This window comes from Aquarana catesbeiana, linkage group LG04 (genome assembly GCF_042186555.1).
Source record: "Aquarana catesbeiana isolate 2022-GZ linkage group LG04, ASM4218655v1, whole genome shotgun sequence".
Lineage (NCBI taxonomy): Eukaryota > Metazoa > Chordata > Amphibia > Anura > Ranidae > Aquarana > Aquarana catesbeiana.
Window position 1 is genome coordinate 122,330,726 of NC_133327.1, and position 16,192 is coordinate 122,346,917.

A 16,192-nucleotide genomic window follows, 5' to 3' on the forward strand; every position below is an offset into this window, starting at 1 on the left:
CCTCATCATTTCGTTTTACACTCACAAGTTAATAACGATGACCTCGGCTGCTTTTATATCAAGAACGCTCATTTATACTGAAACTACCCATTTGCAGACTTCATTCATTTTAATGGGTGGCTATCCCTATGTCTACTAAACACTTTGCATTCTAACAATTATTTACTGCTCACTCTGCAGGAAATAGATGTGAGATGGCTGCTAATGAGATGAGCAGGGTTTAGTTACCTAACTAGAACCTGATGCTATCTTTATCTCTCCTTAACTATTGCTTTTCTGAAGGAGCTCCATTGCCCTTTTCATCCTTTGCCCTTTTATAAACCCCCCTAATATAGCTCTAAAACGAACTGTATGATATTGTTTGTTTATATGGCATGTTTTTTCATATGGTGTGTTTCACAGGCCATGCTGCTGCTGCATTGGGAAGATCTGGAGTCAAAGCAGGCCTGTTAGCTATGGTATTTTAAACATTTCAAAATATAAATCACCTTTGTTAGCCACAAAATCCTCTTTTCTACATACATGTTTTTCACTAAATTAATATGGGCTTCACATGTTTTATTTTGAGGGGTGTATACCTGTCACCCTCTTCTTTAAGGAACGTGCTTTTGTGGCCAATAAGAACAATCTAATTGGAAAAGGACATGGCATGTGGGAGGGGCTTATCCCTGAGAAATTAGGTTTTTGGTAGTCCAAATCAAATCTGTTTTAGAGTAGAACACAGGGTTTTTTTTTGGTAATAAAGATGATAGCTGATGCATCCAAGTGCCTAATATTAGGCTGAGATTCTACTTTTAAAGTTTACAGTAGGGGATAGGTTGGCTTTAACCTCCCTGGCGGTATGATTATTTCAGATTTTTGCGTCTCAAAGCGGTACAATTATTTTGCATAGAAATTTGGCGTTTTATATTGTAGGCCTGTAATTCTTAGCAATAACACACTTAAATCTGTCCACCAAGAATTTAGTAGATATCCCGGGTATGATGAAGTTTGAAACACAAAATCATAAATTATAATATAACAAATAAATATAAATAATAAAAAAAAAAAATAATATAATAATAATAAAATAAATTTCCCCACGATTCACTATCGCTCAATTCTGCAAGTGTTCTAATTTACTATCGCTGTTTTCTAGCTAGTCTAAAGCCACTTTTGACGTAAAGGGACACTTTTTGGTTGCTATGGACAATCTCAAGTTTCCAGGCAGAAAGAACAGTATATGTAATATAAAACTGCATGCAGGGCATGGGCCAAAGCACTGGGGACAAAAGGGAAGTGAAATGATTTCATACAGTACTGTAATCTGTAAGATTACAGTACTGTATGTGTTATGATTTTTACATTTTTTTAATTTGCTGCCAGGCTCCGCCCCCATGCGTCGCGACCCTCGCAGGGAATGAAGTCTGGCACAGAGAGGCTTTGGGCAGAGGACGGAGCCCGCAGACAGCACGGGGGGACATCGCAGGATCCTGGGGACAAGGTAAGTAACCTGCACCAGGATCCTGAGATGTAATCCCGAGTGTGGCTCGGGGTTACCACTAATGGTGCTGAAATTTAACCCCGAGCCATGGGAAAACCGTCAGGGAGGCTACGATATAATATATTTTTCAGTATGTAAAAGGTGTACATTCTTGAATACAGTTGAGAGTCAGGCTATGATATGTAAGGTACCCCAAGTGGCAAAATCAATCACAGTTAGCTTGAAAAGGACAAACAAAGGGCCTAACCAACCAATACAAATAAAAGATATAACTACACACAGGACAAAGTGTAACATGTTGTAAATGCAAGTATCCCAAACCAAGTAAACAGCAAAAAAAAAAGTGGTAATCACAGATATATACAAAAATATTCAAAGTTTATTAAAAAAAAAAATTTAAATTTAAATTTTGGGTTTTTTATTTATTTATTTTTTTTTTTGATTTGTATTTTTTTAAAGCCTGATCTTGTTTTTTTTTAGTTAGTTTTTTTAACTACAGAATAGTTTTGGGTGTGTTTTGTGTGTCAAGTTACCACAACACCATTATTATCTTGTATTATTTAATCTCAAGGAGATTGTTTGGTGTTGGTGTCTCTTGTTAATCTCACATTGTATTTTTGAAATGTACCTGCCTCTTCACAAACAAAATGTCCTTTTTGAAGGAAAACACACATAGGGAAGTATAATTGAAACAAAAATTCCTTTATTAAGGGCTCATAACCAAAAAAAGAGGAAGGCAAAGCTGGATAAACAGCAGAAATTGGCAAAGCCTTTGGCCCCCAGGGCACACATCAATTATTTTAAGGTAAAATTGGTGGGCTGAGGAGTCCTTATCTAAGGGAGTTCAATCTGGTCCAGAAGTCCAAGAGAATCATGAACAGGAGCAGATGACATATCTGTCCCCAGGCTGTGGTCATACAAGAGCCTGCATCTTTTGTCAGATCAGACTGAACGCAGGGTCATCACTCTCTGGTCTTCCTTACATGCTTCCTTCCCGGCTGTGGCTCTGGTGTTGGAGGTGTGGCAGGAGGAGGAGTAGGAGGACCTGGAGGAGGACCATGGGTGAGCTCACAAATGTGGCTTTCGCATGTGAGTTGGCCCCTCAACCCCTTATTTAGAGCTTCTAAAATGAGAAACTCACATAAGAGGCATTGGCCCTCCTCCATTTGCAGCATTTTGCATGCTGTTAGGTCAGCAAAATCCTCTTCAACACTGTGGGGTGTTCTGAGGGCCTCAGTAGCCTTCCAAAATAGGCCAATTGCAGCCTCCTCCAGGTTGCTCCTCTTCTTGCCACTTTTTCTTTGTAGGCGGAGGGGAGGGACCTGGGTATCGGGCAGTCTACTTGGCCGGCCACCTCCTGGCTGAGACTTCCCTGTGTATGAAAAAAGGACATCGTTTTAGTTTTTGGTTCATCAATCACAATCAGAAATTAGTACTACAAACTAACATAGATTTTACATCATTAATTTGACAACCAGAAGAATGCTATACCTGGCTCAAGCTGGGATCCTCCACTTCTTCCTGCCTGGAAGGCCCAGGTTGGACATCAGAAGCCTCAGCTGGGGGGGAAGGAAGCGTGGAAGGAAGACTGGAGAGTGATGGCCTGGGTTCAGTCTGACCTGCCAGAAAATGCAGCCTGTCATAGTACCACAGCCTGGGGACATAAATATCATCTGCTGCTCCTGATCTCTGGGAATCCTGGACCTTCTTGTGCTCCCTTAGATAAGTGCTCCTCATGCCACCATCTAGGGCCTTCAAATAGGGGATGTCTGCTGTGGGGATCACCAGCTTCACAAATTGCAGCAAATTATCCAGAGCTGCCTTCCTCTTTGTTTGGTTCTTATAATCGGGGTGGTTTACCTGCCACAGACAGGGCAGCTCCCTGAACAGATCAATGAATACGGGGATAAAGTCCTGATCCTTCAATATATCCATTTTCTCTGCAAGACACAACACAAGGCAAACCCTCATGTCAGGCTAAAGTCTCCTAATCTTGTCCCAATATAGGCCTCAATTTCTAAGCAATATAGGCCCAAGTTTAAATGTTACCTTTGTTATCATGATCGGCGCTTCCGATACTCCTTCCTCCGCTCACAGATCGTACGTACTACGCACGCGTGTTACGCTTTATATACACTGCGCATGTGTGAAACTCCGCCCACCCCTGACGTTCTTTCTAGTCTATTACACACCCCTTCTCATTTGGCGCAGTGGGAAAGAGCACATGGCGGAGACAGAGCAGGTGCGTGCTAATTACAGCAACGAGGAGGAAGAGGAGGAGGAGAGCCCGGAGCCAGAAACATCCCGATCCCGGAGGAGATGATTTAAGGCCTCAAATATGTCCTTTGGGGAGATGTTGGAGATGGTCGACATACTGAAGAGGGCCGACTATGACGGGAAGTAAGGACCTTACCCCAACCCCAATGTCAGAAAGGCCAAGATCATGGCGAAAGTTGTGAAGAGTCTGCAGAAGAATTTTGGGGTACGGCGATCCAAGGATCAGCTCCGGAAACGGTGGTTGGACCTCAAGGGAGCACGATCAGTATAGAACGATCAGGAGAGTGCTGCAAAAAAGTAAGTAGTTGTGCTGTGTTCCTATTCGTTATTTTTAGAACGTTCGTGCTGCTCCATGTGCTTTTCTTTACTGTAGTAGTTTAAAATGGCAACTTTCATGTTCATGGACACATTATTCATTCGTAGGAAACATTGTTCGTTCGGCCTAGAAAACACCATGTTTTGGCCAGATGCATTTCAATATATTTTTGCTAGCCTACTTCTCTTAAAATAATATAAATAATTGTGTCTGCGCTGGGAAGTAGATAATATAAAAATAAAAAGTATGTGATAAATAATAAACATCAATAATTCAATAAGAAAACTATAAATGTCAATAATCAAAGAAAATCAAAAATATATACTAAGCAATAATATGTGCAATTTGTCTGTGATATATGACCAAAGTGCAACATGCAAAAAAATTAATAATGTAAAATCCAAGTGCTGATTGCATAACAATAGAGTATCCACGTCTAAGTTCAAAAAAGTTCATAAGTAACAAATGTAAAGTGTATAAATATAGTGTCCATAAAAACTGGTATCCATCATGCTCATCCTTAACAGTGTGCAAAATAAAGCATGCTTCAGTGCTCTTCTGTGACCCCCAACCGTGTATGCGCTCACCTCTGAGCGTGTGACACAGTAACTAAACAGTGTCTAACATGCATTGGAGCCACTCCTGGGCTCATACAGGTTATGCTGATGCTGATCTCCAACTCACTCACATAACATCAATGATTTCACATATAAGAAAGAAGAAACTGCATAGCGTAATATAGTCAGGGATTTATTAAATAAACTAAACAATTCCCCCCATGAGGGTACTCACAATGTACAGGTGTGTGAGTGCACCCCCAAAACACGTCCCTTGATCCCCTGTGATGGCAGCTAGCACATGTTGACATTCATCAATTTGTGTACATCTTCAAAATTTGGCTTTTGCAGGGGTGACTTCACCCCATCTGCTGAACGCAATATCAAACACAGTTTATAAATACTCATGTCTGATATTGCCTTCAATTTCGAACAAAGTTGAACTTTGTAAGTTTCAGATTTGTGTATTTCTTGTTGGTTTTAAACATGCCCTTTTTACCTTAAATGGACATTTCTACTTATATTAATGTGACCAAAAAAATTGTTATACAACAAACATGTTGGTTTGTTTTAAAAACCTTTTATAAATGCACATGTGATTGTGCTTGTATTAAAAAGATTGATAATCAACAATGTGTGGCTTCTTCTTCCAATGCCTCTAAACTTTTTGTGTGCTAAAATTGTTGGTTTCTGTGACAATGGGGGTTATTTCCTAAAGGCAAATCCACTTTGCACTACAAGTGCAGTTTCAGTGCAGTCTCAAGTGCACTTTTAGTGCAAAGTGTCTTTGCCTTTAGTAAATAACACCCAACAGTGCTTTATAATGTTACACAATCACGCCATTTTCAGGACTTCCCAAATTTCAGTCAGGGTCAGCTAAAAGAAACACAAGCAGTAAATGTCAGCAAATATTTTAGTATTTACATTTTTTTTTTATTTAAAAAATGTCTCAGACATTGTCTGGCATATTGATGGCCCCCCCTACCCGCAAAGTATTCCATGTATCTTAGACGGACCTCGCAGGCACTCAGGGGGGGCAAGCCAGGACAGCCAGCTTCAAGCGCCATCAGGGTTGGTTCATTGAGATTAATTCCGGATTAAGGCCCAACTGAGTCAGCATAGTTCACAGAATGTCTCCTTAAAAAGTTGTGGAGAACACAGCAAGCCAGGATGATGTGATTCAGTTTATACTCCGCCATGTGTATGGGTGTAAGAAATAGGCGGAACCGGCTGGCCATTATTCCAAACATGTTCTCCACCACTCTTCTGGCTCTGGCCATCAGGTAATTAAAAACCCTCTGGTCTGGGGTGAGGGTCCTCATAGGGAATGGCTGCATAAGATGGTCCCCCAGTGCAAACGCTTCATCCGCAACAAAGACGAATGGGAGTCCTTCCGCATTGTCTTCTGGAGGTGGCAAGTCCAAGCTGCCATTCTGGAGATGCCTGTAGAACTCCATCTGGGCAATGATTCCACCATCCGACATCCGGCCATTCTTCCCCACATCCACATACAGGAACTCGTAAGTAGCCGACACCACCGCCAACATCACAATACTATTGAACCCTTTGTAGTTGTAATAGTATGACCCTGAGTTGGGTGGTGGGACGATGTGGACGTGTTTCCCATCAATTGCCCCTCCGCAGTTAGGGAAATCCCCACCACTGGGCAAAGTGGGATGCCACAGTCTGCCATTCCTGTAGGTTGGAAGGAAACTGTGGAGTCAAACAAGAAAAAAAAAATATTCATTTTGCACATAAACATGGAAAGCAAATTAGACACAAACATTCTTGGCCAACATCAGTATAACATTTATTTTAGGGAGTATGTAAAGACAAAGGTATAAGGTCCACCTATCAGATTCCCCCCCTATGGGGGGGAGGAGACAAAAAAAACATATAAAAAAATGACAGCATGCATGAGGACAAAGGGGGCATTCACAGCATATTACAATCATGGTAATTAAGGAATGAGGAAAGAAATACAATATATTATCAAACATTAAATACAATAAAATGTGATGTAAAAGGATAAAAATCTTACCTTAATATAGTCCTTCTGCAGGACCTGGATGATGGCAGAACAGGTCTCCAGGATAATGATCCCCAGAGCCTGGGGGGAGATGCCTGTCGAGAACTTGAGGTCCTGCAGGCTTCTCCCCATCGCCAAGTACCGCAGGGTGGCGACTAACCTCTGCTCCGGAGTGATGGCTTGCCTCATGCAGGTATCCTGCCTGCTGATATAGAGGGTCAGCAAAGCCAACAAATACGGGGTCCGTCATCCTGAGAAAGTTCCTGAAATCATCAGGATTATTCTCACGGATCTCATGGAGCAAAGGCATGTGACAGAACTGGTCATGCTGGAGCAACCAATTCTTCGTCCATGAACTCCTCCCCACCCCATTCATGGACTGGGCTTGTGTCAAAGTAAGAACCCCAACACCAAGCCCCCGCACAGCACAAACTCTACGATGAGTACGTACACGCAACATGGCTAGAAAACTGTCGGCTGCTCAGAACGAAGTAACAGAATGCACTGAAGAACAGCAAGGCCTGTGAAGAGCGACCTGAAAATCAGTAACGAATGAACAAGAACACAATGACAAAGTCAAGGGTAACTCACTGCACGCACTGAAGACCAGATACAAACCCACAAGCACAAACTGAACAGCAGAAAACGATCTGAAAACCACGAGTCTGAAAAAGCACGAATCGTCTCTCACCAAACTTTTACTAGCACGAGATTAGCAAAAGGAGCCCAAAGGGTGCTTTGCTTGGGATTGAACTGCCCTTTTATAGTCTCTTCGTACGTGGTGTACGTGACCGCGTTCTTGGCGTTTGGAACAACAAATTTGTGTGACAGTGTGTAGACAAAACAAGTTTGAGCAAACATCCGTTGGAAAAAATCCATGGATTTTGTTGTCGGAATGTCCGATCAATGTCCGATCGTGTGTACAGGGCATAAGACTAAGGTCACCACCAGCTCTCTGCTTACAGATCTCTGAGAACCAAGCGATCAAAGACCGCTGATCGCTCCGTTCTCAGAGATCTGTAAGCAGAGAGCTGGTGGTGACTGTTAGTCACTGGCTCTATGCTTTGTCCCCCACGCTCAATGGAGTGCTGAGCTGTGAATGGTCCAGGAGCAGCTGAGCCAGGTGCTGGTCCAGAGTTGTGGGCGGATCCCAAATTTATTGTTGCGATCTTGCCCCAGCCTGGACAGGGTCTGTGACATCAGCCCACAGCAGACTTCTGAAAACGGGTCACAGGAGAGCAGAACAAACTGCAATCCTGTAATCCATACTTCTCTTTAAACAGAATTGTTGTCATAATATATCTATTAGTCATTCAAGCAGAACTCCAGCTCTATATGTATTCCATGCTGTTAATAAGAATGAAAAAAAAAAGATTGGAGATTTAGGGCAGAATCAAAGGAAAAAACTAAAGATTTTGTTGTCTTTATATTTGAAAAAATGGCAATACAACTAACTGTTGTACAATGGTCACAGATTAGGACAATCCTCTGAGAACTAGTTATGTATGACCAGGTATCCTTTGTACACCACCTCCAAAGGCTCATACTACAACATTAGAATTATAAATCTTACTCATGAGAGGCCTGCTATACCTTTCTGAAGTGAAGTGCTTTCTGAATATCCACCAAAGCATTCAGGTGACTGCTGGCATGTCTCCTGCAAATGGAGCTATCTATATTCCTTTTGCACCGATCTCTGACCATACCACAAACATATCCAGAAATTCTGACTATAGACACAAGTAAAAATTGTATATTTTAGATAAAATCCTGTAGCACCCTAAACAAATAAATCAGTGTATGAAACCACATAGGCAGTCATAGGGAGTCAAATTGGAAGTCAGGCAAAGTACTTCACTGTACCTGTTCATACTCTCCACACCATTTCCCTGCTCTGTGTTTCATCCAGCTTTCTTCCATCTGGCTTGACATCTACCCTGCCCTGCCCCCTAATGCCCCGTACACACGGTCGGACATTGATCAGACATTCCGACAACAAAATCCATTTTTCCGACAGGGTCAAACTTGTTTTGCATACACAAGGTCGCACAAAGTTGTCGGAATTTCCGAACGCCAAGAACGTGGTGACGTACACCACGTACAACGAGACTATAAAAGGGCAGTTCAGTACCAAGCGCGGTACCCTTTGGGCTCCTTTTGCTAATCTCGTGTTAGTAAAAGTTTGGTAAGAGACGATTCGCGCTTTTTTAGACTCGTGGTTTTCAGATCGTATTTCTGCTGTTCAGCTTGTTGTGCTTGTGGGTTTGTATCTGGTCTTCAGTGCGTGCAGCGAGTTACCATTGACTTGTCATTGTGTTCTTGTCCATTCATTACTGATTTTCAGGTCGCTCTTCACAGGCCTTGCTGTTCTTCAGTGCATTCTGTTACTTCGTTCTCACCAGCCGACCATTTTCTAGCTATGTTGCGTGTACATATTCATCGTAGAGTTCGTGCTGTGTGGGGGCTTGGTGTTTGGGTCCTTACTTTGACACAAGCCCAGTTCATGAACAGGGCGAGGAGGAGTTCATGGACTAAGAATTGGTTGCTCCAGCGTGACCAATTCTGTCACATGCCTTTGCTCCGTGAGATCCGTGAGAATAATCCTGACGATTTCAGGAACATTCTCAGGATGATGGACCCCGTATTTCACCGTTTGTTGGCTTTGCTAACCTCTTATATCAGCAGGCAGGATACCTGCATGAGGCAAGCCATCACTGCAGAGCAGAGGCTAGTCACCACCCTGCGGTACTTGGCAACGGGGAGAAGCTTGCAGGACCTCAAGTTTTCGACAGACATCTCCCCCCAGGCTCTGGGGATCATTATCCTGGAAACCTGTTCTGCCATCATCCAGGTACTGCAGAAGGACTATATTAAGGTAAGATTTATCCTTTTACATCACATTTTATTGTATTTAATGTTTGCTAATGTAATGTATTTCTTTCCTTATTCCCTAATTACCATGATTGTAATATGCTGTGAATGTCCCCTTTGTCCTCATGCATGCTGGATTTTTTTTTTATTTTTTTTGTCCTTCATACATATTTGCCTTCACTTACCTCCCCAGCATGCTCTCCTGGGCCTATACCCACCTCGTCTACTCAATTAACAATGTATTTTGTCAGCTCCATAGTAGGGCTTTACCCTAAATACCCCCTAAAGTGTGTAAAATTGTGATGTGTGCTTTAAATTCAGGCAGAGTGCCAGAGGTTTTTTTGGGGGGTCCCAAAATCATTTGGAACCCTCCCTCCCCCCAACTGCTAACTCAGCTGATACTAATCCTCTATCTATCCTCAATCCTCTATCTGCTGACTTTGCCAAACCCATACACACTATACCCACCTCTTTTGTGGTCATATTTATGGATGAATTCCCCAAAACATGTAGTGCAAGGGCCTGCCTGAATACTTTCAAATGGTAATGTTAAAAGTTTTTGCATCCTATTATCATCTTGATAGGTAATAGCAGAATGTAAAAATGTGCTAAAATGTGTACAGTGTGTATTTATCTCTTTGTATTATGACACTTCTTAACTGTCCAGTGGGCTGCCAATAGTGTAAGTAAGGAGGGGCTGGCCAAAGTAATACACATTATTTAGGCATTCATCTCTCAATGAAGTGCAGAGGGTTACCTGGCCAAAACATCCCCCCCCCCTAAAATTCTTTAAATGGCCCATGAGAGGGGGTGGGGGGTGGGATCTGATAGGTGGACCTTATCTTATCTTATCTTATCTTATCTTATCTTATCTTATCTTATCTTATCTTATCTTATCTTATCTTTGTCTTTAAATACTCCCTAAAATAAATGTTATACTGATGTTGGCCAAGAATGTTTGTGTCTAATCTGCTTTCCATGTTAATGTGCAAAATGATTCATTTATTTTTCTTGTTTGACTCCACAGTTTCCTTCCAACCCACAGGAATGGCAGACTGTGGCCTCCCACTTTGCCCAGCGGTGGGACTTTCCTAACTGCGGAGGGGCAATTGATGGGAAACATGTCCACATCATCCCACCACCACCTATTGTGATGTTGGCGGTGGTGTTGGCTACTTATGAGTTCCTGTATGTGGAGGAGGCAGGGGTTAGTGGCAGCCAGGAGGTGGCGGGGGTAAGTGGCAGCCAGGAGGTGGCAGGGCCCAGTAGGAGCCTCACAGAATCCCAGGTCCCTCCCCTCTGCTTTCCAAACAAAAGACCCAGGAAGGGGAGTAACATGAAGGATTCAGCACTCAGGCTGATTCAGGGGGCTTCTGCGTTCCTCAGAGCCACCCTCACTCATGAAGAAGCCTTTGGCTGCCACCCAACTGCAGGACATGCAGGAGGGCCAATGCCTCATGTATGAGGACATCCTCTATAAAACATTAACTAAGGGGGTGAGGGGCGAAATCACACCCAATACCAACCTGTGTGAGTTGCATCATCCTCCCCCTCTTCCTCCTGCCACAACTCCACCACCATAGACACAGCGTGGAAGGAAGAGTGGAAGGAAGACAAGAAAGTGATGGCCTGGGTACAGTCTGTTCTGACAAAAGATTCAGGCTATTGTATGACCACAGCCTGGGGACATTTATGTCATCTGCTGCTGTTCATGATCTCTTGGACTTCTGGACCAGATTGTACTCCCTTATATATGGACTCCTCAGGCCAACAATTTTGCAGTAAAATAATTGATGTGTGCCCTGGGGGCCAAAGGCTTCACCAATTTCTGATGTTTCTCCAGCGTTGCCTCCCTCTTTCTTTGGACCCCTTAATACATTTTTGGTTTGTTTTATTATACTCACCTATGTGTGTTTTCATTCAAAAAGGACAGTTTGTTTGTGAGGAGGCAGGTACATTTCAAGACTACAATGTGAAATTAACAAGAGACACCAACACCAAGCAACCTCCTTGAGATTAAATAATACAAGATAATAATAGTGTTGTGGTAACTTGACACACAAAACAAACCCAAAACGATTCTGGAGTTAAAAAAAAAATAAAAAACACAAGATCAGGATTAAAAAAAAAAAAAAATGAATCTAAAAACATCAAAAAAATATTTTTTTTTTTTCGGTAGATGTGACAAATAAAAATATTATATTGATGAAATCACGATAAATATTAAAGAAAGAAGTTTGTGAGAAGTCTGTGTGAATATGAGCAGCAAAACAACTTAATTCTTCTAGCATTATAAAGAAGAAAAGAGTGCGCTGCATTAAACAAGTTAAGACATTGCAGCGTGACGAAAGTGCTATATCCATTACGAACGCTAATTTTACCAGACCGAGCAGTTCCGTCTCGGAATTTATTCTGAGCATGCGTGGCACTTTGTGCTTCGGAATTGTCCACACATGGTCGGAATTGACACAAACGGATTTTGTTGTTGGAAAATTTTATAGCCTGCTCTCAAACTTTGTGTGTTGGAAACTCCGATGGAAAAAGTCCGCTGGAGCACACACATGGTCGGAATTTCCCACAGCAAGCTCCGATCGCACATTTTCCATTGGAAAATCCGACCGTGTGTACAGGGCATAGGAGTTCTATTGATTCATGGGAATCAAGGGGTACCTTTAGCAATTGAAAACCATGCAATGGATATAGGGCCCAGATGCACCAGGGGCCTAGAGATAATTACCCAATGATTTATGTAGGTAATATTAAAGTACAGATAAAATAAATGTATACATTATTTGGGAACCTTTGTAGTGTGGCTATAAAACAATTAGCATTGTAACTCACTAAAGAAATTGCCCTTGACATTATGGGTCCTTTCATACATAGTTACAGCTCTAAAGGAGCAGAGTTTTTTTTTTTCATGTTGTTCTGGTTCATACCTACTTATCAATGAGATCTTGAAGAAGATGTATGGAAATATATTAGTCCATATTGGTCCAATTTTTAATTTCCTCCAATTAGAACTATGATAATACCATAGGCTATTCACAGATTATAGCAAAAGTTGTTTGTTTTGCACATCAAATCATTCTTAGTAAAATGCTTAGGAGAATTAATTTTAAACCTAGAATCAGTCACCACCTACTGCACACACATACACACACGTACACACACACACACACACACACACACACCTTTGCAGTCATTTTCTGTTCCATAGTGGGTTCTACAATTCAAATTGAACTGTACAAGTTAGATTTTGGACAATTCAGTAAAAACCTGCCAACAGCTTCCCATCGCTTAGAGAAAAATATGATCTACCAAACTCTGAGATATTTAGATATCTCCAAATCAAAAATTTCTATACACCATTCCTAAAGGGGGATACACCATTATCCCAATTATCCATTTTTGAATCAATCTGTACAAAAGATCCATTTGCTAAAGGTACAATTTCATCACTTTATAATCAATTATATGGAGTAGCAAATCTTAATAGACCCTCTTACGTTCAGAGGTGGGAGGAGGACCTGGGACGAACTTTAGAAGACACGGACTGGTCTAACATATGGCTCACATCTAAGTCATCTTCACCCAACATCTTAGCACTGGAGACAAATTATAAAGTCCTAACTCGCTGGTACCTTGTACCCGCTAGAGTGGCAAAATATTCACCTAATACCTCAGCTCTTTGTTTTCGAGGATGCCCAGAAATAGGCACATATTTACACATATGGTGGACATGCCCAGTAATCCAAACCTTCTGGAAGGAAGTCTTCGTGATTGCATCTAAAATATTTTAAAAAATAATACAACCAGATCCATATTTAACTTTACTTAATCTAAAACCGGAATGGTTAACACTCTCTCAATTCAAACTAATGATCCAACTAATAACGGCTGCAAAACAAACAGTGGCCAAGGCATGGAAATCTCCTACATTGGTACTAGCAGAAACAATTCACAGAATGAATAATACAATGTCCCATGCTAAGATGGTAGCCATCGATCAAAATCAAATTCCAAAATTTGAAAAACTTTGGCATCCTTGGATAAAACAACAGTTCCTGTCAAACTTCAATGACTCTGTCCTGTTGCCATGGTAACAGATTAAATGACTTACAGAGACACCCATTCTAAGGCTTCAAAGAGAACTAAAAAGAATAATAAACTGACGAGCGGGACAACCTTGTGGACCATACCTCTACCTTTCAACCCTTTTTCTTCTTTCTCTTTCCTTTTCTCCACCTTACGATTAAAGCTCATTATCAGAATTTATTTGACCTATATACACTCTACTTGTAAACAATATGTATAGTAGGTATAAATCATTTAAATACCTACAAAAGTAACTAAGGAAATTATATATATCTTTAATTTAGGTTTACGTGAACCCAATGTTTAATATTTGAAATTTCATGATATTTACCTATATAAACCCTACTGTAAAACAATGAGCTTACTTTATAGATCCTTGTAAACTTACTTTATGTATCTTTATAACATTGTATACTCAATAAACTTCTTTTGACAAGGAAAACCTGCCAACAGCAGTTCCATGTCCAGGGGACATCTAACTGGTTGAGTTGAGTTACTATATTATTATATTATATTACTATATGGCCACTCACAATTAAAATTAGTTTGGCTTTTTCATATTTAGGAATGATTTGTTTCAATCGTATCATAAGCCTAGGGCTACATTGACAAATAAAGATGTAATTACTTGTTGACAGTAATCTCTTTAGCATTACACCAATTTCAGCATGTTGCAAGTTAGTGCAGAAAATGACACATTGGTGTTGATTTATTATAACTGGAGAGTGTGAAAAGCTTGTGCAGCTGTGCATGGTAGCCAATCCGCTTCTAACTTTAGCTTGTTCAATTAATCTTTGACAAAAAAACATGGAGGCTGATTGGTTTCTATGCAGAGCTGCACCAGAGTTTGCACACTCCAGTTTTAGTAAATTAACCCAATTGTCACAGCTCCTACTGGCAGGTATTTACCTTGCTGATATCACCAAAATGAGCTACTTCAGAGCCAGCCCCTTTGCACATCATCAGAGATGCCCCATTCTGCTTATACTCTATAGACGCCATGCATTCATCAAGCACCAACATGAAGAGTTTCCCACATAGCCAGTAAGCTATCCTAGTCATCCATTGGTGCCTTATACCTGTAAAAGGAACATGTCACTTGTAAGAACATATCACAAAAAACTAGAAACCCATCACGAAAGATTGCAAATATTTAAACCTGTTATATCATTTTCTTTGCAATTCAGCCTCAAAAATAGACCAAAATCGTATCTGAAAATGCCTGTCTATGTTGCTAATCAGAATATCAGAGCATCTGAATAATGGTATGACTGGATTTGTATGTGTATAGACACAATTATTTAATAAGCCTAAATATTGGGAGTGAAGCCATTTAAAAATACTAATCTATAATGGCAGGGACAATGGGTTCACCTGCTGCAGTACTGGTACATGCCTCTGAGCCAATCCCTTGTGTGATCAATGATCATCTCATTGTGTAATATAGTCCATGATAGTGATGTCAAGATGTACTGGCAGAGATATTCCACTTTAAACACTAAAGGTGCTGTATCCCATTGATGCTAGGCTTCTGTTGCAATGAGCAGACTCATGATTCATGAAATCCACAATACTACTCTTTGTTATACAGCCTGTATGCTCAATAAGTTCTCTCCTGAAATAAAGAGCACTTAATAAACAATTAGGAAACTTGCGGTCACTGATCAGTTGTACATGCTATCTCCTCTCTGCAGCTGGGCTCTCCATCCAGCTTACCTCACCTCTTATAACAAGTGGCTGTCGGGATGCTGCCATCGGATAGAAAGCCAGGGAACCTCATCTGCTGTCACTGGGGAAATATAACACAGGATGAAACAGAAAAATTGAGGCGAAAGCTTCAATTACTGAGCAAAACCCAGGAGTCTTTGCAGCAAGTCTTAACACAGATTCCTTTTTAATAACTTCTCGTTACAGCAAGAAAAGCAGTGATCACTCCATAGCAGGAGAGAGAGGGCAGATTCCTGAAGCACTGACTGACAATCTCTGTAAATGTGTCATTGTCAGAATGCAACTAGCTAGTGTCACTTCTGCTGTTAACTCATAGGCAGCCATGTTTAAATGACAGAGTGACTCATTGCAGAGTCTCATTTTTTTAAGGCCAAGAACAATGTCTAGACTGACCCATGAAAGCCAATCAAAAATGGTGACTTACTAATAATTAAAATAGAAGGAAAATATGCTTGCTAGCAGAAAGTGCACTCTGCAGATAATCCTCATCGCTTACTAAACTCCAGAGAAAACATAACATGTAGAAAATCTAACCAATATTATATTTAGCTAAGACATTCTGCCCACTTACTACTCAATAGACTCCACACACTTAAAGCATACCTCCCAACTTTCTGAGATGGGAAAGAGGGGCACAGTTAAGTGGTCCAGGAAGTATTAATAATGTGAAATGATTGGCTAAATCCACAAGTGTTTTTCATCTTATATTTGTTTTTTAAAACAAAAATTGTGTAACACTTTTGGTATTACATCTATTAAAGAGGTCTACATGTCTGTCCAAAATGAGGGGCAACTGAGAAGGAAAGAGGGACAGAAGAATTTTGTTCCCAAGGAGG